Raw genomic sequence first — 22,594 nt, 5'->3', positions numbered from 1 at the left:
TAGTTCAAGCATGGGTCCCCAAGTCAAACTTGGTTAATCAAGTTGGACTTGGACTATATTGGGTCCCCAAGTATCAGATCCATTACCTTGATAGACCCTATCGAGGCTATGATCCAGGGGGAGCCAATAGAAAGATCATCTTTACCAATAGATAGATTGATGCTTGTTTATTTATTCTTCTTTACATTATGCATGTTTAGATTTAGGATAGCTTAAGGACCTAGGCATAATTTACACTTGTTAGTTAAATCTAGGGGTTTCAAAAATAAAATTAAATATATATTTTCTTTGAATGGTTCTGTCTAGGAAGGGGTGGATGATCTCATACCCAACAAGGCTTAGAGCCTCGCCCTGACCTGGGAACCAATCATTGAAATATATATTTAATTGACTAATTGAAAAACCTAATTTTAACTCAAATGTAAATTAATCCTTATAAATAACCTAAATTAAAGATAACCATCTCACAAAATTATATAAGGTTACCTGATTGATAACTTAGAATCGGGTGAGATGGATCTAGGTTAAACATAGTCTTAAATAAATTCAATTTAATCAAATGAATCGACTTAATTAACTTAAATCAAATGAATTAATTATTTGAAAAATCTTTTAAATCAATTTCAAAATCTTTTAAAACATAATTTCAAAAATCATTTTAAATCCTTTGAAAAATTATTTGAAAGTCATTTTAAAAATCCTTTGAAACGAAAAAAAAATATTTGAAAAACTTATTTAAAAATCCTTTGAAAATTAATTTCAAAATTATTTAAAAATCCTTTGAAAATTAATTTTAAAAATTATTTGCAAAATCTTTTGAAAATTAATTTCAAAATTACTTGAAAAATCCTTTGAAAATTAATTTCAAAATTCTTTAAAAAATCCTTTGAAAATTAATTTCAAAATTATTTAAAAATCCTTTGAAAATTTATTTCAAAATTACTTAAAAAATCCTTTGAAAATTAATTTCAAAATTAATTTTAAAAATTATTTGCAAAATTCTCTAAAAATTAATTTCAAAATTACTAGAAAAATCCTTCGAAAATTAATTTCAAAATTATTTTAAAAACCTTTGAAAATGTATTTCAAAATTACTTAAAAAATCCTTTGAAAATTAATTTTAAAAATTATTTGCAAAATCCTTTGAAAATTAATTTCAAAATTACTTAAAAAATTCTTAGAAAATTAATTTTAAAAATTATTTGCAAAATCCTTTGAAAATTATTTTCAAAATTACTTAAAAAATCCTTTGAAAATTAATTTTAAAAATTATTTACAAAATCCTTTGAAAATTAATTTCAAAATTACTAGAAAAATCCTTTAAAAATTAAATTTTAAATTATTTAAAAATCCTTTGAAAATTAATTTTAAAAATTATTTGCAAAATCCTTTGAAAATTAATTTCAAAATTACTTGAAAAATCCTTTGAAAATTAATTCCAAAATTATTTAAAAATCCTTTGAAAATTTATTTCAAAATTATTTAAAAATCCTTTGAAAATTAATTTCAAAATTACTTAAAAAAACAAAATTAATTTCAAAATTACTTTAAAAATCCTTTGAAAATTTATTTCTAAATTACTTTAAAAATCCTTTGAAAATTAATTTCAAAATTATTTAAAAAACATTTGAAATTAATTTTAAAAATTATTTGCAAAATCCTTTGAAAATTAATTTCAAAATTACTTGAAAAATCCTTTGAAAATTAATTCTAACATTATTTAAAAATCCTTTGAAAATTAAAATTATTTGAAAATACTCTTTCAAACTTACTTGAAAAATTATTTCTTAAACTTAGAATTTAGAATTTTTTTTTAAAAAACTCTTTTAGAAACACTTAGACTTTAATGTTTGCAAAGCTAAGTGTTTACTTCAGTACTCATTTTTTTTCTCTCTCCTCTTTATTTTGATATATGGCAAAGCGGGAGAGTATAATAAAATTCAAAGGAAAATAAAAGAAAATTAAATTCAAAATTTTAAAAATAAAAGAAATCAATTAAAGGGGGAGCTTCCATTAAGGGGGAGCTTCAATGTGCTTAGGTTTTATTTATGCTTGTACTCATTTATATTTACCTTTATTGTATTTTTTTACTTAACTTTGAATTTCGGTTGCCATAATCAAAAAGGGGGAGATTGTTGTTAGGATGTATACTAAAAGTCTAGCTCTTGGTATAAACATTTATAAGAATCACATTGGTCAAGTGTTTACATTTATATATACCAAATGTAGATGTTCAATTAATTTATATTGTTGATAACATAGTGTGTGGTGTCACACACAGAAGATCGTGTTATCGGTTCTTTATAAATTATAAACAGTAGCTCACGACCAAGATGGAAAGGAACAAACCATTGGAAGGTCATAGTGTAATTAGGTATTAGTTTATCTTAACTATATAATTACACTAGTACACTTAGAGTGTATTGAGTAGGACTATTAGAGGTCATTTCTTTTATACTGACTTTATAAAGGAACAAAGACCTCAGTTATTATGGAAGTGTGTGCTCTTAATCCTAATATAATAACAAGCACATATATTTGATATTTATTTCTTTAATTTATCAATGGGTGAGATTTAGTTCGATAAATCAATAAGCCCGATAAGTTGGGAAATGATATCACTTATAGTGTGTGTTGTTGATTATAGAAGGAAATTGTGTCCTAGTGATCTAGGTTGATAATGTCCCTAAGAGGAGCTCATAAGGATTGTCATGTTAAACCCTGCAGGTGGACTTAGTCCGACATGACGATAAGGTTGAGTGGTACTACTCTTGTACTAAGATATTAATTAAATGAGTTGTCAGTAACTCACTTAATTAGTGGACATTCGTAATCTTAAACACAGGGAGACTAACACACTAATGATAAGAAGGAGCCCATAATGTAATTTGGGATTGGTGTGGTAGTGCGATAATAACTCTCTAGTGGAATGAGTTATTATCGATGAACTTGAGTTGTGTGTTCGGGGCAAACACGGGATACTCAAGCTCATCGGAAGGCCAAAACCAATTTCTCCTCTAGGTCCCTGTCGTAGCCTCATTATAGCCTTAAGTCCATCCAAATGTAAGGCTCTTCTTGGTGTCCAAGAAGTGGGCCGGTCTAATACTTGGTGATCAAGCAAGGGCCGGCCACATCCTCTCCTATAGGGGTCATCCCTTTGTTTGGTGACCAAGCATGAAGGGGTCGGCCACATTAATTCAAAAAGGGAGGGTTGTTTTGAATTTTTAAAATCTTCTCTTTGTAAAAAACTATAAGTTTTAAAAGAGAGATTTTAATTTTTTAAAAACTTTCCTTATTTGAATTAGGTCACATGTTTAAATAGAGAGTTTAAAAGATTTTAAAACTTTCCTTTTTTTAACCATCCTCATGGTTTAAGAAAAAAAGGGGGAAAAGAAGTTTTAAAATTTAATTTTTCTATCACCATGTTAAAAAAGGAAATTTTATAAGAGAAGTTTTAAATTTTAAAATATGGTTTTAATTTTTAGAACTTTCCTTTTTTAACTCTTACTTTAGGAAAAAGAGCTTGTAAAATTTTATAAGAGTTTTCTTCTTGTAAAATTTTATAAAAAAATTATTATTTTTCTTTCCTAAATATGGTAGCCGGCCACCTTGCTTGGTGTCCAAGCAAGGGGCCGGCCAATCCCAATCCTAAACCAAATAGGATTGATCACAACCATTGATTGGTGATTGATTCAATCAAGAAGAAAGAAAAGGAAAAATTACAAGGGAAAAGGAAAAACTCTTGGATGATTTTATTTTTTGTAAAAAGTTTTTCCTTATTTGCCTTGGGCAAGTAATATAAAAGAAGGGGTGAGGGGGCTTCATGAAACACAACTCTTATTCTTTTGCTTAGGTGATCTCTTGGTGGCCGGCCCTCTCCCTTCTCCTTTTCCCTTTGCTCTCTTCTCCTTGGTGGTGGTGGTGGCCGAATTCTAGAGGAAGAGGAAGGACTCTTTTGGGTGGTGTTCATCTTGGAGGATCGTTGCCCACACGACATCCAGGACAAGGCGAAGAATACGGCAGAAGATCTCGAGGCCATTAGCTTACAAAGAGAAGGTATAACTAGTATTTTTCTTCCGCATCATACTAGTTATTTGTAACAACCACCCTTCTTACTACTACTACTCTCTAAGGATGACCGTTACTTAACTACTAACTCTACTTAACTGGTATGATTAAAAAAAAAAATCACATGGAAACCCTACCGAAAAATTTCGGCAAAGTTTCCCCTGTACCGGTGACCATATTCAACAAAACATGCAATATATACTCAGCCACAAGCGGCTGGAACACATATCAATCAACCACGCAGTATAATAAATCCAAAAATAAAGAAAACAACACCAGAAATCATCAATCAAGATTACAATTCTTCTACTATGTCCTAATCATATCAAAATAACAAATACTATCTCAAATACTCCTAACATAGCAAAAGACAATGGAAACTAAAATAAAACTTCTTTCCTAGTTCCAAGGCTTCCATAGTCCTGGCATCACCATCCTTCGAACACCTCCTTGTCGCCTTCCTTTCTATATCTTTTCCTTTCCTGTATCTGCAGTAAGAGGAAGTGCAATCTATAAGTAAAATTTACTTAGTAAGCGCTATCTAACTCACAAAATCACGAATGTGCATGTATACGAAAAGAACTAGAAACTATATGCTCTAAAGAGAAATAAAGTATAAACATAACTGCTCATGTCAAACTAATAGCAAAGAAAAGCTAAGGAATCCACTCATGTAATTCTAATAGCTAATCATGCTACTCATCTAATAGGTAAACATGAAAACTACTCATCCACTAGATAAACATGGTAGAATAAAGAACTAAACTTACTGATTTTTAGAACTATATGAAACTTATTTCATTTGTTCTAACTTAATCTCTAATACTTTATGTTTATGAAAAACTCGTTTTACTTGTTCAAAAACTTATACTTATAATACTTCAAAATAATAATCAACTTCTCTTGGGTCCGGCAACTGTGCTTTTACTTTTGTAAAGACCCGACCCATTTGGCGGCCCATTTAGCGACCCTCGGGTCGTCGACCGTCAACCGTCGGCCGTGCGGTTACTACTAGGTTATCTAAACCTAGGGACGACTATGGGAGCCCAACCCAAGGACAACTGAGAGTCCAGCACAGTGCCACTGATAAAAGTAAAATACTTGTTATCTTTTAATATTTCTATATAATGCCTCGGCATTTTCTTTAGCACCTTGTGTGCCAAAATCCCTAAAGTCTTGACTTTGGGATCTACTTAAGGCCTTGACCTTTTTATTTCTTTTCTTTATCTTTCTTATACTTGTTAATACTTCTAATAATAGAATGCCTCGTACAAAACTGCACTAAAATGCTTATTAACATTGCACTGAAATGCTTAACAGAATTTTATGAAAATACTTAATGAAACTGTACTAAAATGCTCAATAAAACTGCATACTATGCTAATCAAAATTCTGCATATTTAGCTAACAGGAATCTGCATATTGTGCTAAACAAAATTGCACTATGAGCTTAACGAAACTGCACTTGAATGTTAACTAAATTCTGCACTTGAAATGTCATATAGACCAACTAATCCAATGATTTTTATTACGAGCATGACTCATGACCAATCTATGAACATCAAGAAGCAACAATATGAAATTCAAGGGTACCAGCAGGCACATATGCAAATCCAATTTGGCTATGGCAGTGAATAACGCAGGTAATATATTTTATATATGGGTGACTAACTTCAAGCATTAGCTAGTAAAATCCAAGGATAATTTATGGTTCATTTCAGTTTGGAACTTCAACTACAGTGCCTATATATTTGAATTGCTATCATATGTTACCTTGCCTCTATTAATTAGATTTGTTTGTCCACTGTCCTTAGCTTCCACACGGAATGCAAGGGTTTAGCATGGAATGTATTATACAACATGAAAGTAGTTAAGCATAACTATGAGAAACATGCCTCTGATCTTAGAGGGATTGCCCGTAGACATTAGGAATTTGTGCTCTTATATACATCATTTACAGAAGGTAAGGTGCACTTTAGTTTGCAAAAATGTAGGCCTTAATAAATGACTTGCATGGTAATATAGTGGGGTGGGTTTCCACTGCTTTGAATATAACAACATGCACAATATATTAGTGGTCTCCATTTAACCTGTTCTGGTGGAAACTAAAAACCTTTCAGGTTTCCGTCTGTGTAGCACCATAAGTAAATAGTTCATATTAAACAGGGAATCAATGCATAAAAGAAGGCACATACATAGAAGACATATGGCACAAACCCAGTGCTATCATTAGTCTCCGAATTTTGTTGTCAGGTGGTCTATGTTCTCATATAATCATCCTTATTAATTTTGACCAATGAGAAAATTAAACTAATTACTTTCATGTTAATCCCAACTACACCAGCGGTAACCTATGAATGTTCAAACTAACATCTTTTCACCAATCACCGACATAATGAACAACAAAAGCTCTGATTTTAGCATTAAAAGCATACACAACTACTCAATCTGACCACAGCGGCTCTAATCAAACAGTAAGGGAGAAACTACTCCACATACTTAACCCTTCCATGTTCTTCCTTTGAATCTCCCGGCAACAAGCCCTAAACCAAAATCTTCACAGAAAATTTGAAACAAAAAGGAACAAGGACCCGAAACTATCCTACTGCAGGTGAGTAGCGTCTTACCTATCCTTGGACTCAAAATCGGGAAGAGGAGCTGCTAGGGTTCGAAGAAAACTCAAGTTCTCGACCTCTCCTTGCGCCCACTTGCTCTTCTCGACGAGAGGGGCTCGATGGTGCGAAGACTTCACGGAGAGGGGTGCTCGCCGGCCGCCGGAGACGCCGGACTGCTTGCTGCGGTTTCGCCCGAGAAGAGGAACGACATCGCACAAAGAGAAGAAGGGGAAAGAGCGATTAGGGTTTTCGGCCCTAAAGTTCCTTTTTAATTTCCCAAATTCTGTTAACTAGTACTACTTAAATATATTTCGATATAAGTTTAGTTAAGAAAAGTTTGGCTGGTCTGTTGGTGGGTTGCGTTTTGCTTAAGGCCCAGCTCGTGGGTTCGAATCCCGGTTGCAACTTATTTTCTTCTTATTATTTCTTACTATTAACTTCTATTACTTAAATAAAATTCTTCCTTTATTTGATTAAGTAATAACTGTGAGCCCAGTTGGTTAGTCGGGTTTGGCTCGGGTCAAGGGTTGCCGGTTCGAGCCTCGGCTTGGATATTTTTTGTCAAAACTTCTTTCTTTTGGTAAAAATACCAAATGACCTCCAAAAATTGCATAAAAATACTCTAAAAATTTCTAAAAATCTCTAGAATTTTTCTAAAACATTTCTAGATTTTAATAAGGTCTTTTAGGACTCCAAATCATGAAATTTGGGGTGTTACATTATTTTTCTTTGTATGAATTCTAAATACAAGAAGAAATTAGATCTAGTTTAATCGAATTTATTTTTCGATTTTGTGTTTTCTTATTTTTCGAATTTGTGTTTCGATTGTTCCTTTTGGTTAACCTAGAGTTATTTAAGGAAATAAATATTAGCTTTCCTTAAAAGGCTTTACCTAGGCGGTGGTGGTTGCTCCCATATCCAAGAAGGTCATGTGCCTCGCCATGCAGTCCTGGAAGCCAATTTTGGAAATTAACATTTATGGAATTAATAACCTAGGCAGATTTGAATCAAAAGTGTTAAGTTCCGCTTGCGATTCAAATCTAAACCATTAAGAACAGATAAGTTAAATTTGGAATCAATGATGTTAAGTTCCATCTGCGATTCCTAATTTAACTTCTAAAGAACACAATAGGTTATTTAAGGAAAGGTTCGACACTTGTACAAAAATTTTTGTACAGTGGAACCGGTACATTTTCTTAGGATTAACCAACAATTGGTATCAGAGCTAGGGTTTGCCTTTGTGTGTTTGGTTTTCAAATTAGGTTATGCACATGTCATACATAATTAAGGCAGGATAATAGTAGGATGTGCTAACTTTGTGGTTGTAGGCTCCAACTATTATGGCATATTTTTATTGTGTGTGATTGGACCCTTAGACATGTCAAGGGCATTTAATTGTTTGTGCATGATTGTAAAATTAAATACAGCAGGAGCTGTATTAGTTATTAGGATTTTACATTTTTTGTTCGATCTAGAATATATGTACATTCCTTTATGGAATATAGGATCGATGTATGTAAAATTCTATATTTGTCGCGGATCGTATCCTTGCAAGGCGTGGTGCTATCGGAGGACCAGAGGCGCAGCGGAATAAGACGCAAGATAGATGCGACAACTTGACCCGATGGCGGTGGCTAAAGATGGCAGCAGCTAGGGTTGGAGCACATGGAGGACAGTGATGAAAATGCCATAATAGTTGGAAAATTAATTTCCAAGTTTATTGCTTTTATTTACTGTGATGTGTGTGTATGCATGTGTTATATGCTAACATAGGTTAAAATTCCTCACCTTAAATAACTAAGTGGGAGAGGGATTAGTATATTAATCCCATGGTCTCCATTACTGGTTTGTAAGTGATGCAACAAGCTTGCGTGTTGGCTCTGAGTGCCTCCCTCCACAACGGATGAGTTTGTTTGTGGATCACTAGATCAAACTTCCTTAATGGATGGTTATAGGAAGTTATTTAGGATGTGTGTGATCTTCTCCAACTGAAGGGGCACAATTCTATTTAATGGACTTAGTATCAAGTAATAGTATACACTTAGATACATTTAATAGTATCCTCCCCAACGGAGTCACTACTATCACTTGTGTGACCAAAGGGAAACCAACTATTGATTTGTCATACAACTAGATTGGCAAGATAATAAAATTAATAAACCCCTCTTACAAATGTTTGAATTTGTATACGTCCACACTAACGTGGCATACAAGATTCATGGTGTTTGAGGTAATTTTATTTGTCAAAAAGTTTATAGACAAGATAGTCAACGGGTAAAACCCTCCTCTTACAAATGTTGATTTTGTATACGTCCACACTAACGTGGCATGCAAAATTCACGGTGTTTTGAGGTGTTGGTAAATTTAAATAGTATTGTTAGAGGAATCAATATTATTTTAAATTTAGAGGCTTGACCAAATATTTGATCAAAGACAGATCAACTATTAATTTTATTTGTCATAGGTTGACAAGATAATAAAATTAATGGATAAATTTTTTTTTAGAATTTGTATACGTTCACACTAACGTGGCATACAAAATTCATGGGGATTTTGAAATGTTGGTATTGACCAAATATTTTTGTGATTCTTAGGATTTAAAATATTTGTCAATCCCCTAGTTGTTATACTATAGAATAGACTTAGTAGTCCCAATTATAATGATTGGAAATAGGACTTGGACAATTAAGGTAGACTGTCTTCTTAGAGCTAAGAACAATATAGGTGTATTTTATTCATTAGTTGTAACATGTTTAGTGGAGTTATCTACCGGTACCTGGCGTGTAGATACGGGAACCACTGATCATGTCTGTAATTTATTACAGGGTTCCAGGAAACCCGACAACTATATGAAAAGGAAAACACCGCCTACATGGGCACTACTGCAAAAGTAGTAGCTGTTGCAGTGGGAGATATTTATCCTTTGATAGGAATAAAATATGGATTTTCAGAAATTGTCTTTACGTACTAAGTTTAGAAAGAACCTGATTTCGGTTTCTAAACTATTAAAGAATAGATATTCTGTCTATTTTGATAACAAACTTGTTATCAAGAAAAATAAGGAAGTTATCTGTTCTGGTACGTTGGTTGACAATTTATAATCCAATAAACTCCCACGATGCAATAAATGGAAATTAATAACACATTTTCTAAATAAGAGAAAGTAACCTTCGAAAATGAACCAATCATATTTTTGGCATCTAAGGGTAGGTTATATTAACTTGAGTAGGATTCAAAGGATAACCAATGAACTCTTGGGTTCATTGGTAGTGGAAATCTTTCCAACCTGTGAATCTTACTTGGAAGGAAAAATAACCAAGAAGCTTTTAAGTCTAAGGGGTATGGAGCCAACGATATGTTAGAGTTGATTCATTCTGATTTGTGTGGTCCTATGACTATCCAGACAAGATGTAGTGTCAAATATTTCGTCTATTTTATAGACAACTATTCGAGACACAGATAGATTTACTTTTACACCGCAAGTCTAAGTGCTTTGATTAGTTCAAAGAGTACGAGGCTGATGCGGAAAAATGTCAAAGTAAAAATATCGAGACACTAGGGTGAGATCGTAGTAGCAAATACCTCTTGGGAGAATTTAGGAGTCACTTATCAGAAGTAGGGATTTAATCCCAACTAACTGCACTTGGTACAACAGAATGGTGTAGTAAAAAGAAGGTATAAGGCTTTTATGGAATAATTAGATCGATGATGAGTTATTTAGAAAATTACCAAATTTGTTTTAAGGATATACACTGGAAACGGAAGTGAACATAGTACCTTCTAAGTTAGAACTCTCTACTCCCATAGAATTGCAGAATGAGCGTAAACCTAGTCTGAAGCATATTCGGATTTGGGTGGTCTAGCACGTGAGAGACACTGAAAAATTGGACATGAGTTTACTTGTTTGTGAGTTATCCTAAAAAAATGAAAAGAGGTTTGTAGTTCTTAAAATCGGAAGGTCATTGTTAGCATCAATGACCGATTTTTAGAAAAGGACTATGTAATAAACCATGAGCCCATAAGTAAATTTGTTCTTAAGGAAATAATAAAGGATATGTCTAATCTAGTACCAACTGTACAAGATGAAATATCACAAGAAACTGCAACACGTATCATAAATGATACACAATTACAGAAAGTGCCTCGTCATAGTGGGAGAGTTGTTAGGCAACCTAAGAGATTCATGTTTTGGGAAAGTTTTTGGACCTGATCCCTGGTGAATATGAACCTGATCCTCAGACATATGACGAAGCGCTCCAAGATAAAGATACAACATCTTTGTAAAGAGCAATGAATACAGAATTAGAATATATGTATTCTAATAAAATCTGGCAGCTTATAGAACCACCAAATGGTGTAAAAGCTATTTGGTGTAAATAGGTCTACAATAGGAAAAGAGGGATAGATAGGAAGGTGGAAACTTCCAAAGCAAGGCTTGTTGAAAAGGGAAACCTTTTACCGGTAGCCATGTTTTAGTCTATCCGGATTCTTTTATCTATTGCTGCTCATATGGACTATGAGATTTGGCAAATAGATGACAAGACAGTTTTCCTTAATGGAAGTCTTGAAGGAAACATCCATATAAAGCAACTAGTAAGGTTTATTGCAAAAGGCAAAGAACATCTTGTGTGCAAGCTCAATCAGTCTATAGACTGAAGCATAGCTTCAAGGTCTTGGACATCTGGTCTAATGAAGTAATCCAAACCTATGGATTTATTCAGTGTCCAGATGAGTCTTGTGTATACAAGTAGTGTGATGGAAGCGTGGTGGTATTTCTTGTATTATACGTAGATGACATTTTTGGTAGTTGGAAACAATATCAAAGTGTTGTCGGAAGTAAGGGTATGGTTGTCCAAACAATTTGGTATGAAGGACTTGGGAGAATGCATATATTCTTGGGATCAAAGGGATCGCAAGAAAAGAATATATTTTACTTATCCCAAGCTTCATAAATCGAAACAATCTTAGCTCGTTTTAGCATGCAGAACTCCAAGAAAGGTTTCTTACCTTTTAGGCATGGAGTAGCTTTATCTAAAGAGATGTCTCAGAAGACATCAAAGGAAATAAAGGACATGAAGGCAGTTCCTTATGCTTCGGCTGTAGGAAGTCTAATGTATGCAATGCTATGTACAAGACTGGATATCTGTTTTGTCATAAGCATGGTTAGTAGATATCAAAGTAACTCTGGACAAGGACATTTGTCTGCGGTAAAGCATATATTGAAGTACCTTAGAGGCACTAGAGATTATATGCTAGCTTACAAGGTAGATAATTTGGTCCCTGTGGGTTGCACGGATTTTAACCTCCGATCAGATAGGGACAATAGTAAGTCGAGCTCGGGGTTTTGTGTTTACTTTAGGAGGTAAAGTCATAACTATGGAAGAGTGATAAACAAAAGTGTTTTTTCGGACTCAACCATAGAAGCTAAGTAAGTGGCAGCCTCTGAGGCAGTCATAGAAGTTGAATGACTCAGTAACCTCAATATGGACTTAGATATGATTTCTGGTTTGTCCAAAGATTATTACAGTTTATTGTAATAATAGTGGTGCAGTAGTAAACTCGAAGAAACCATGAGTCCATAAGGCAAGTAAACACAATAGAGTGCAAGTACCAACCAATACGAGAAATCGTATAAACGAGGAGAAGTTGCTGCTGCCTAGATTGCATCAGGCGATGACCTAAACATCCTTTCACTAAGGTCCTTAAGGCAAGAGTTTTTGATGGACATGTTGAAGGGTTGGGAATCAGATGTATGACAGCATTTATGATAGCATAGTCTTTTAGTATAAGTGGGAGATTGTTAGGATGTATACTAAAAGTCTAGCTTTTGGTATAAACATTTATAAGAATCACATTGGTCAAGTGTCTACATTTATATATACCAAATGTAGATGTTCAATTAATTTATATTGTAGATAACATAGTGTGTGGTGTCACACACAGAAAATCATGTTATCGGTTCTTTATAAATTATAAACAGTAGCTCACGACCAAGATGGAAAGGAACAAACCATTGGAAGGTCGTAGTGTAATTAGGTATTAGTTTATCTTAACTATATAATTACACTAGTACACTTAGAGTGTATTGAGTAGGACCATTAGAGGTCGTTTCTTTTATACTGACTTTATAAAGGAACAAAGACCTCAGTTATTATGGAAGTATGTGCTCTTAATCCTAATATAATAACAAGCACATATATTTGATATTTATTTCTTTAATTTATCAATGGGTGAGATTTAGTTCGATAAATCAATAAGTCTGATAAGTTGGGAAATGATATCACTTATAGTGTGTGTTTTTTATTATAGAAGGAAACTGTATCCTAGTGATCTAGGTTGATAATGTCCCCAAGAGGAGCTCATAAGGATTGTCATGTTAAACCCTGCAGGTGGACTTAGTCCGACATGATGATAAGGTTGAGTGGTACTACTCTTGTACTAAGATATTAATTAAATGAGTTGTCAGTAACTCACTTAATTAGTGGACATTCATAATCTTAAACACAGGGAGACTAACACACTCATGATAAGAAGGAGCCCATAATGTAATTTGGGATTGGTGTGGTAGTGCGATAATAACTCTCTAGTGGAATGAGTTATTATCGATGAACTTGAGTTGTGTGCTCGGGGCGAACACGGGATACTCAAGCTCATCAGAAGGTCAAAACCAATTTCTCCTCTAGGTCCCTGTCGTAGCCTCATTATAGCCTCAAGTCCATCCAAATGTAAGGCTCTTCTTGGTGTCCAAGAAGTGGGCCGGTCCAATACTTGGTGATCAAGCAAGGGCCGGCCACATCCTCTCCTCTAGGGGTCGGCCCTTTGCTTGGTGACCAAGCATGAAGGGGCCGACCACATTAATTCAAAAAGGGAGGGTTGTTTTGAATTTTTAAAATATTTTCTTTGTAGAAAACTATAAGTTTTAAATGAGAGATTTTAATTTTTTAAAAACTTTTCTTATTTGAATTAGGCCACATGTTTAAATAGAGAGTTTAAAAGATTTTAAAACTTTCCTTTTTTTAACCATTCTCATGGTTTAAGAAAAAAAAAGGGGAAAAGAAGTTTTAAATTTTAAATTTTCTATCACCATGTTAAAAAAGGAAATTTTATAAGAGAAGTTTTAAATTTTAAAACATGGTTTTAATTTTTAGAACTTTCCTTTTTTAACTCTTACTTTAGGAAAGAGAGCTTGTAAAATTTTATAAGAGTTTTCTTCTTGTAAAATTTTATAAAAAAATTATTATTTTTCTTTCCTAAATATGGTGGTCGGCCACCTTGCTTGGTGTCCAAGCAAGGGGTCGGTCAATCCCAATCCTAAACAAAATAGGATTGATCACAACCATTGATTGGTGATTGATTCAATCAAGAAGAAAGAAAAGGAAAAATTAAAAGGGAAAAGGAAAAACTCTTGGATTATTTTATTTTTTGTAAAAAGTTTTTCCTTATTTACCTTGGGCAAGTAATATAAAAGAAGGGGTGAGGGGGTTTCATGAAACACAACTCTTATTCTTTTGCTTGGGTGATCTCTTGGTAGCCGGCCCTCTCCCTTCTCCTTTTCCCTTTGCTCTCTTCTCCTTGGTGGTGGTGGTGGCCGAATTCTAGAGGAAGAGGAAGGACTCTTTTGGGTGGTGTTCATCTTGGAGGATCGTTGCCCACACGACGTCCAAGGCGAGGCGAGGAATACGGCAGAAGATCTCGAGTTCATTAGCTTACAAAGAGAAGGTATAACTAGTATTTTTCTTCCGCATCATACTAGTTATTTTTCTTTGTATGAATTCTAAATACAAGAGGAAATTAGATCTAGTTTAATCAAATTTATTTTTCAATTTTGTGTTTTCTTCTTTTTCAAATTTGTGATTCGATTGTTCCTTTTGGTTAACCTAGAGTTATTTAAGGAAATAAATATTAGCTTTCCTTAAAAGGCTTTGGCTAGGCGGTGGTGGTTGCTCCCATATCCAAGAAGGTCATGTGCCTCGCCATGCAGTCCTGGAAGCCAATTTTGGAAATTAGCATTTATGGAATTAATAACCTAGGTAGATTTGAATTAATAGTGTTAAGTTCCGCTTGAGATTCAAATCTAAACCATTAAGAACAGATAAGTTAAATTTGGAATCAATGATGTTAATGTTGGAGTGTATACTAAAAGTCTAGCTTTTGTATAAACATTTATAAAAATCACATTGGTCAAGTGTCTACATTTATATATACCAAATGTATATGTTCAATTAATTTATATTGTAGATAACATAATATGTGGTGTCACACAAAGAAGATCGTGTTATCGGTTCTTTATAAATTATAAACAGTAGCTCACGACCAAGATGGAAAGGAACAAACTATTGGAAGGACGTAGTGTAATTAGATATTAGTTTATCTTAACTATATAATTACACTAGTACACTTAGAATATATTGAGTAGGACCATTAGAGGTCGTTTCTTTTTATACTGATTTAATAGAGGAACAAAAACCTCAGTTATTATGGAAGTGTGTGCTCTTAATCCTAATATAATAACAAACACATATATTTGATATTTATTTCTTTAATTTATCAATGGGTGAGATTTAGTTCGATAAATCAATAAGTCCGATAAGTTGGGAAATGATATCACTTATAGTGTGTGTTATTGATTATAGAAGGAAACTATGTCCTAGTGATCTAGGTTGATAATGTCCCCAAGAGGAGCTCATAAGGATTGTCATGTTAAACCCTGCAGGTGGACTTAGTCCGACATGACGATAAGGTTGAGTGGTACTACTCTTGGACTAAGATATAAATTAAATGAGTTGTCAGTAACTCACTTAATTAGTGGACATTCATAATCTTAAACACAGGGAGACTAACACACTCATGATAAGAAGGAGCCCATAATGTAATTTGGGATTGGTGCGGTAGTGCGGTAATAACTCTCTAGTGGAATGAGTTATTATCGATGAACTGTTAGAGTGTATACTAAAAGCCTAGCTTTTGGTATAAACATTTATCTAGAAATAAGAATCACATTGGTCAAATGTCTACATTTATGATATATGTAGTTGTTCAATTAATTTATATTGTAGATAACATGGTGTGTGGTGTCACACACAGAGGATCATGTTATCAGTACCTTATAAATTATAAACAGTGACTCACGACCATAATGGAAAGGATCAAACCATTGGAAGGTCGTAGTGTAATTAGGTATTAGTTTATCTTAACTATATAATTACACTAGTACACTTAAAGTGTATTGAGTATGACCATTAGAGGTCGTTTCTTTTATACTGACTTTATAAAGAAACAAAGACCTCAGTTATTATGGAAGTGTGTGCTCTTAATCCTAATATAATAACAAGCACATATATTTGATATTTATTTCTTTAATTTATCAATGGGTGAGATTTAGTTCGATGAATCAATAAGCCCGATAAGTTGGGAAATGATATCACTTATAGTGTGTATTGTTGATTATAGAAGGAAACTGTGTCCTAGTGATCTAGGTTGAGAATATCCTCAAGAGGAGCTCATAAGGATTGTCATGTTAAACCCTGCAGGTGGACTTAGTCCGACATGACGATAAGGTTGAGTGGTACTACTCTTGGACTAAGATATTAATTAAATGAGTTGTCAGTAACTCGCTTAATTAATGGACATTTGACATCTTAAACACAGGGAGACTAACACACTCATAATAAGAAGGAGCCCAAAATGTAATTTGGGATTGGTGCGGTAGTTCAATAATAGTTCTTTAGTGGAATGAATTATTATTGATGGAATTAAGTTGTGTGTTCGGGCGAACACGGGAAGCTTAATTTCATCGGGAGACCAAAACCAATTCCTCCTCTCGGTCCCTATCGTTGCCTCTTGTATATAGAGATTTATACCCACCACATACCCACCTTCTTACCCAACCAATAGGGGCCGGCCAAGCTAAGCTTGAAGCTCAAGCTTAGGGCCGGTCTTAAGGTGGCCGGCCAATAGCTTGGAGCCCAAGCTTAGGTGGCCGGCCACATCATATTAAAAAGGATTTTTTAAAAATTATTTCTTATGTGGATATCATAGTTTTAAAAGAGAGTTTAAAAATTAAATCTTTCCTTTTAAAGCTTTCTACAAAAGATTAAGAAAAGATTTGAAATCTTTCCTTATTTGTAAATTGAAAGGAGATTTTATTTTTAAGAAAAACTTTCCTTTTTAACCATGATAATAATTTAAAAGAGAAGTTTAAAAATTAAATATTCTCTTTTATTAGTTTCTACAAAAGATTAAGAAAAGATTTGATATCTTTCCTTATTTGTAGATTGAAAAGAGATTTTAATTTTTAGAGATAACTTTCCTTTTGGAAATTATCCACATGTTTAAAAGAAGAATTTTAATTTATAAAATTTCCTTTAACCAATCATGAAGGGATAAAAATTATTGGAGAAATTTTTATAAATTTCTAGAAACAAATTAGGAAGTTTTAATTCTTGTGTGAATTAAATTTTCCTTGTTTTGGGGAATTAGAAGTGGCCGACCATTATTATTAAAAGAAGAAAATTATTTTTTAGTTAAAATAATTTTTCTTTTTATGACAAAAGAATTAGGAATTTTTATTAAAATTTCCTTATTTGTCAAGACCAAGGATTATAAAAGAGGGGTAGAGGTGCCTTCAGGGTGATCAACTCTATTATTCTTCTCCTCTCTTTTCCTCCTTGGTGGCCGACCCTTAGTTCTTCCTCTTCTCTTCTTCTAATGGCCGAACCTCTCTTGCTCTTGATGGTGGCCGGTTCTAGCTAGGAGAAGAAGGAGAGAAAGGTGGTTTTGTTTCTTGCATCCCTTGGAGCTTGGTGGTGGTGGTCGGACCTCTACTTCTCTTGGAGAATTGTGGTGACCGAAACTTGCAAGGAAGAAGAAGGTGCTTGGTGGTTCTCATCTCGGAAGATCGTTGTCCACACAACGTCCGAGGTTAGAAGAGGAATACGGTAGAAGATCAAGAGGTCTTTTTAGAAGGTATAACTAGTAATTTTTCCTTTCCGCATCATGCTAGTTATTTATGGAAATAATACCAAATACAAGAGGCTTACGATTCTAGTATTTCGAATATGTTTTTCGAAGTTGTGTTCTTTTATTTTTCTTTTCCTTGTGATTTGATTGTTCTTTTTGGTTGACCTAAAGTTATTTTAGGAAATTAAATATTAGCTTTCCATAAAAGGTTTTGTCTAGTCGGTGGTGGTTGTTCCCATATCCAAGAAGGCCATGTGCCTCGCCACGTCAGTACTGGGAACCAATTATGGAAATTAATATTTAATGGAATTAATAACTTAGGTGATTTGGATCAAACGTGTTAAGTTCCGCAGGAGATCCAAGTCTAAACCTTAAAGAACAAATAGATTAAGTTTTGGATCAAACGTGTTAAGTTCCGCAGGCGATCCAAAATTTAATTTAAAAGAACACATGGTAGCTAGGAAAAGGTTCAGACCTTTGTACAAAATTTTTGTACAGTGGAACCTCTAGGTTTTCCGAGTAGCAACCAACATGAACTTGAGTTGTGTGCTCGGGGCGAACACGGGATACTTAAGCTCATCAGAAGGCCAAAACCAATTTCTCCTCTAGGTCCCTGTCGTAGCCTCATTATAGCCTCAAGTCCATCCAAATGTAAGGCTCTTCTTGGTGTCCAAGAAGTGGGCCGGTCCAATACTTGGTGATCAAGCAAGGGTCGGCCACATCCTCTCCTATAGGGGCCGGCCCTTTGCTTGGTGACCAAGCATGAACGAGCCGACCACATTAATTCAAAAAGGGAGGGTTGTTTTGAATTTTTAAAATCTTCTCTTTGTAGAAAACTATAAGTTTTAAAAGAGATATTTTAATTTTTTAAAAACTTTCCTTATTTGAATTAGGCCACATGTTTAAATAGAGAGTTTAAAAGATTTTAAAACTTTCCTTTTTTTAGCCATCCTCATGGTTTAAGAAAAAAAAGGGGAAAAGAAGTTTTAAAATTTAAATTTTCTATCACCATGTTAAAAAAGAAAATTTTATAAGAGAAGTTTTAAATTTTAAAACATGGTTTTAATTTTTAGAATTTTCCTTTTTTAACTCTTACTTTAGGAAAGAGAGCTTGTAAAATTTTATAAGAGTTTTCTTCTTGTAAAATTTTATAAAAAAATTATTATTTTTCTTTCCTAAATATGGTGGCCGGCCACCTTGCTTGGTGTCCAAGCAAGGGGCCGGCCAATCTCATTCCTAAACCAAATAGGATTGATCACAACCATTGATTGGTGATTGATTCAATCAAGAGGAAAGAAAAGGAAAAATTAAAAGGGAAAAGGAAAAACTCTTGAATGATTTTATTTTTTGTAAAAAGTTTTCCCTTATTTGCCTTGGGCAAGTAATATAAAAGAAGGGGTGAGGGGACTTCATGAGACATAACTCTTATTCTTTTGCTTGGGTGATCTCTTGGTGGTCGGCCCTCTCCCTTCTCCTTTTCCCTTTGCTCTCTTCTCCTTGGTAGTGGTGGTGGCCAAATTCTAGAGGAAGAGGAAGGACTCTTTTGGGTGGTGTTCATCTTGGAGGATCGTTGCCCACATGACGTCCAAGGCGAGGCGAGGAATACGGCAGAAGATCTCGAGGTCATTAGCTTACAAAGAGAAGGTATAACTAGTATTTTTTTCTTCCGCAACATTCTAGTTATTTTTCTTTGTATGAATTCTAAATACAAGAGGCAATTAGATCTAGTTTAATCGAATTTATTTTTCGATTTTATGTTTTGTTTTGAATTTGTGATTCGATTGTTCCTTTTGGTTAACCTAGAGTTATTTAAGGAAATAAATATTAGCTTTCCTTAAAAGGCTTTGCCTAGGCGGTGGTGGTTGCTCCCATATCCAAGAAGGTCATGTGCCTCGCCATGCAGTCCTGGAAGCCAATTTTGGAAATTAATATTTATGGAATTAATAACCTAGGTAGATTTAAATCAATAGTGTTAAGTTCCGCTTGCGATTCAAATCTAAACCATTAAGAACAGATAAGTTAAATTTGGAATCAATGATGTTAAGTTCCGTCTGCGATTCCTAATTTAACTTCTAAAGAACACAATAGGTTATTTAAAGAAAGGTTTGACACTTGTACAAAAATTTTTGTACAGTGGAACCGGTACGTTTTCTTAGGATTAACCAACAGTTAAGTTCCGTCTGCGATTCCTAATTTAACTTCTAAAGAACACAATAGGTTATTTAAGGAAAGGTTCGACACTTGTACAAAAATTTTTGTACAGTGGAACCGGTACATTTTCTTAGGATTAACCAACAATTGTTGGTGCGGAAAGCATCCGACGATCGAACCTTAGTTTTGATAATGACAAAGGGATTCAAAGTTAAGTTTAATTGTTATCTAATGTGTATGATTAAGTGTTTCAGGGAAGTCCTAACTGTGGTTAGGCAGGTGAAAACCCTAGGGGGTGGTAACCCTAAGTGGAGAAAAGTCCTAGCTGTGGTTAGGCAAGGAAGAACCCTAGGGGGTGGTAACCCTAGGTCATAGGGGGTGGTAACCCTATGCGAGAAGTCTTGGCGGGTCAACGTTTCGGGCAAAAATCCTAGGGGGCGGTAACCCTAGGTTAAAATCCTGGTGTCGCGAACCGGGTAGAAGTCTGGATGGGTCGAGGACCGGACATCCAGCATGAAGACCGGAAGCATCGGACGCTGAAAAAAAGTCCAGTTGATCTGGAGGATCGTACTGGCAACAGGTAAATCTCCTGAGAGGAGTAGGTGAGGACGCGTTCCCCGGAAGAGGGAACAGTAGGCGTCGGGTCGACCTAGGGTTTCCGGTCGGAAACTCGAAGTCAGACCCGGATAGTTTGGTGACTGTCAAATTTATTTCTATATATTATCTTTTGTGTTTTAACTCTGGTTTGCAGGTAACTAACATTTTTATGCAGAGTTAGAAGTGATCGGGATCGGTCGATCGAACCTTGGGATCGGTCGACCGAACCTCCAAGTCAACAGATCAGATCTCCAGAGGTTGGACCGGGGTCGACAAGGGATCGGTCGACCGAACCTGGGATAGGTGTCGATTGGATCAAGCCGAGGTGTGCGGGTCAGAGGAGACTGATCGGTCGACCGAACCCAGGGATAGAGTTTGACCAGATCGAAGCGGAGTGACAGATCGACAGGTCAGATGCGGTGCAGATCATCTGATCGGTCGACCGAACATGAGGATCGGTCAACCGATCCGCTTTGGGTCAAAGCTGATCCCGAGACTTGGGGATCTGGATCAGATCTTGTAGAGCTATAAGAGGAGGCCTCGAGGTGCAGCTCAGATATCGAATTCTAACAGAAGAACGTGTGACCTTATACACTACTCCGAAAGCTTCAACTAGACTCTGCTACTCCGACAATCGACAACCACATCATATTTGTATTTTGTCGGTATAATCTTTCTTTTTAAGCTCATACTTGTACTCATCTATTTGTAAAGATTTGCGATATATAGTTGTTGCCCACCGAAAGCGGTCAACGACCACGGGCCTTCGAGTAGGAGTCGAGCTAGGCTCCGAACGAAGTAATTCGACTGTGTCTTCTGTGTGTGTTTGTGCTTTAACTTTTCGCTGCGTTTAAGTTTTCTTTTACGATTCCGAAATCGATTGTGAAAGCCACGAGCGTCATTCACCCCCTCTAGCGCTTCTCGATCCAACAGGTCTTTCACCTGGCTTCATTCACCAGGATTTTCCTTCTGCCTAACATCCCAGTTAGGACTTCCCAGTCAAGTATCTGGTCAACCTTGACATACTTGACTCTTCTTCAACCAAACTGATCAAGCCCCGATTAGTGGAGACTTGCATCAACAATCTCTCCACATGAACAACTGCACCTGTATTGTTCATGTGTCGTCTGCATGTATTGGCAAACATCGAAACCATGACCAAGACTCAAGCTTGGTCAACCAGGTCAACCTTGACCTATGGGATATTGCTTCAACACAACCGTCTGCAATCAAAAGATATACAGTATCAGATGTATTGTGAAGATAAAAATATTAAAATCTTACTCAGCCCTCGGGAAAAGGATGTCTTATGGCCTTGCAACATTCGAATTTCTTTCCCACCAATTTTGTTCACCGCTTCCCGAGAAGATCGCGTGGCAGATGTTTCTGTATGCCCGTTTCCTCTCATGATTTGCTTATCACGTCCATCATTAATACGCTTCCTAGGGGGGTGACACCTGTCCCATGCCTTTATTGCTTACGTCGTATGACGCTGCCGATTCCACTCCTTTTTGTACACGACTTCCCATAAGAGTATGTCATTCTATGATCCAACGGCATTGGGCGCTTTACCCAAAAATATACTCGGCTCCTCTTTCGATATTCCCTAGGAAAACCCACTTTATAAGCCCTAAAGGCAGTCTGCCGTCATTGCCTTGAGCGCTTCGACTACCTTCACCACCTCGCTGTTTTGTTGTCTCTGGTGTCTTAGCCCTTCTTTTTCTTGACTCTTCCCGCCTGGTGCTCTCTCCCCTTTCGCTTGACTTCTTCTTCAATGTTCCTCACTTTGATAATGGCAGACGGTAAGACTTCTTTTTGGTATTCTTGTTACATTTCTGACATAGACGACCATGACCTGTCCGTAATCCGATCTAACCTGAGACTTAGCGAGGATTACGAACTTCGAATCCCCACACCCAGCGAACATCCCGCAACCCCTCCTGAAGGCTTCATGACTGTTTTCAAAGACCAGCTTCTAGGAGGCCTTCGTTTTCCTATACATCCATTCATCTCCTCCCTGAGCAGATACTTTGGTATCTGCCCTTCTCAATTTGCTCCCAACTTCTTTAGAGCTATATGTGGCACCGTCATTCTATGTCACATATATCAAATCCCCTTGACTGTTCAGCTATTTCATCATTTTTATTCCTTCAAACGTCTGAACCAGGGGTATTCATGGTACATGCTAGACCTGGTTATAAGTT

The sequence above is a fragment of the Zingiber officinale genome, chromosome 7A, assembly GCF_018446385.1.
Source record: "Zingiber officinale cultivar Zhangliang chromosome 7A, Zo_v1.1, whole genome shotgun sequence".
NCBI lineage: Eukaryota > Viridiplantae > Streptophyta > Magnoliopsida > Zingiberales > Zingiberaceae > Zingiber > Zingiber officinale.
Note: the sequence above shows the minus strand (reverse complement) of the source record.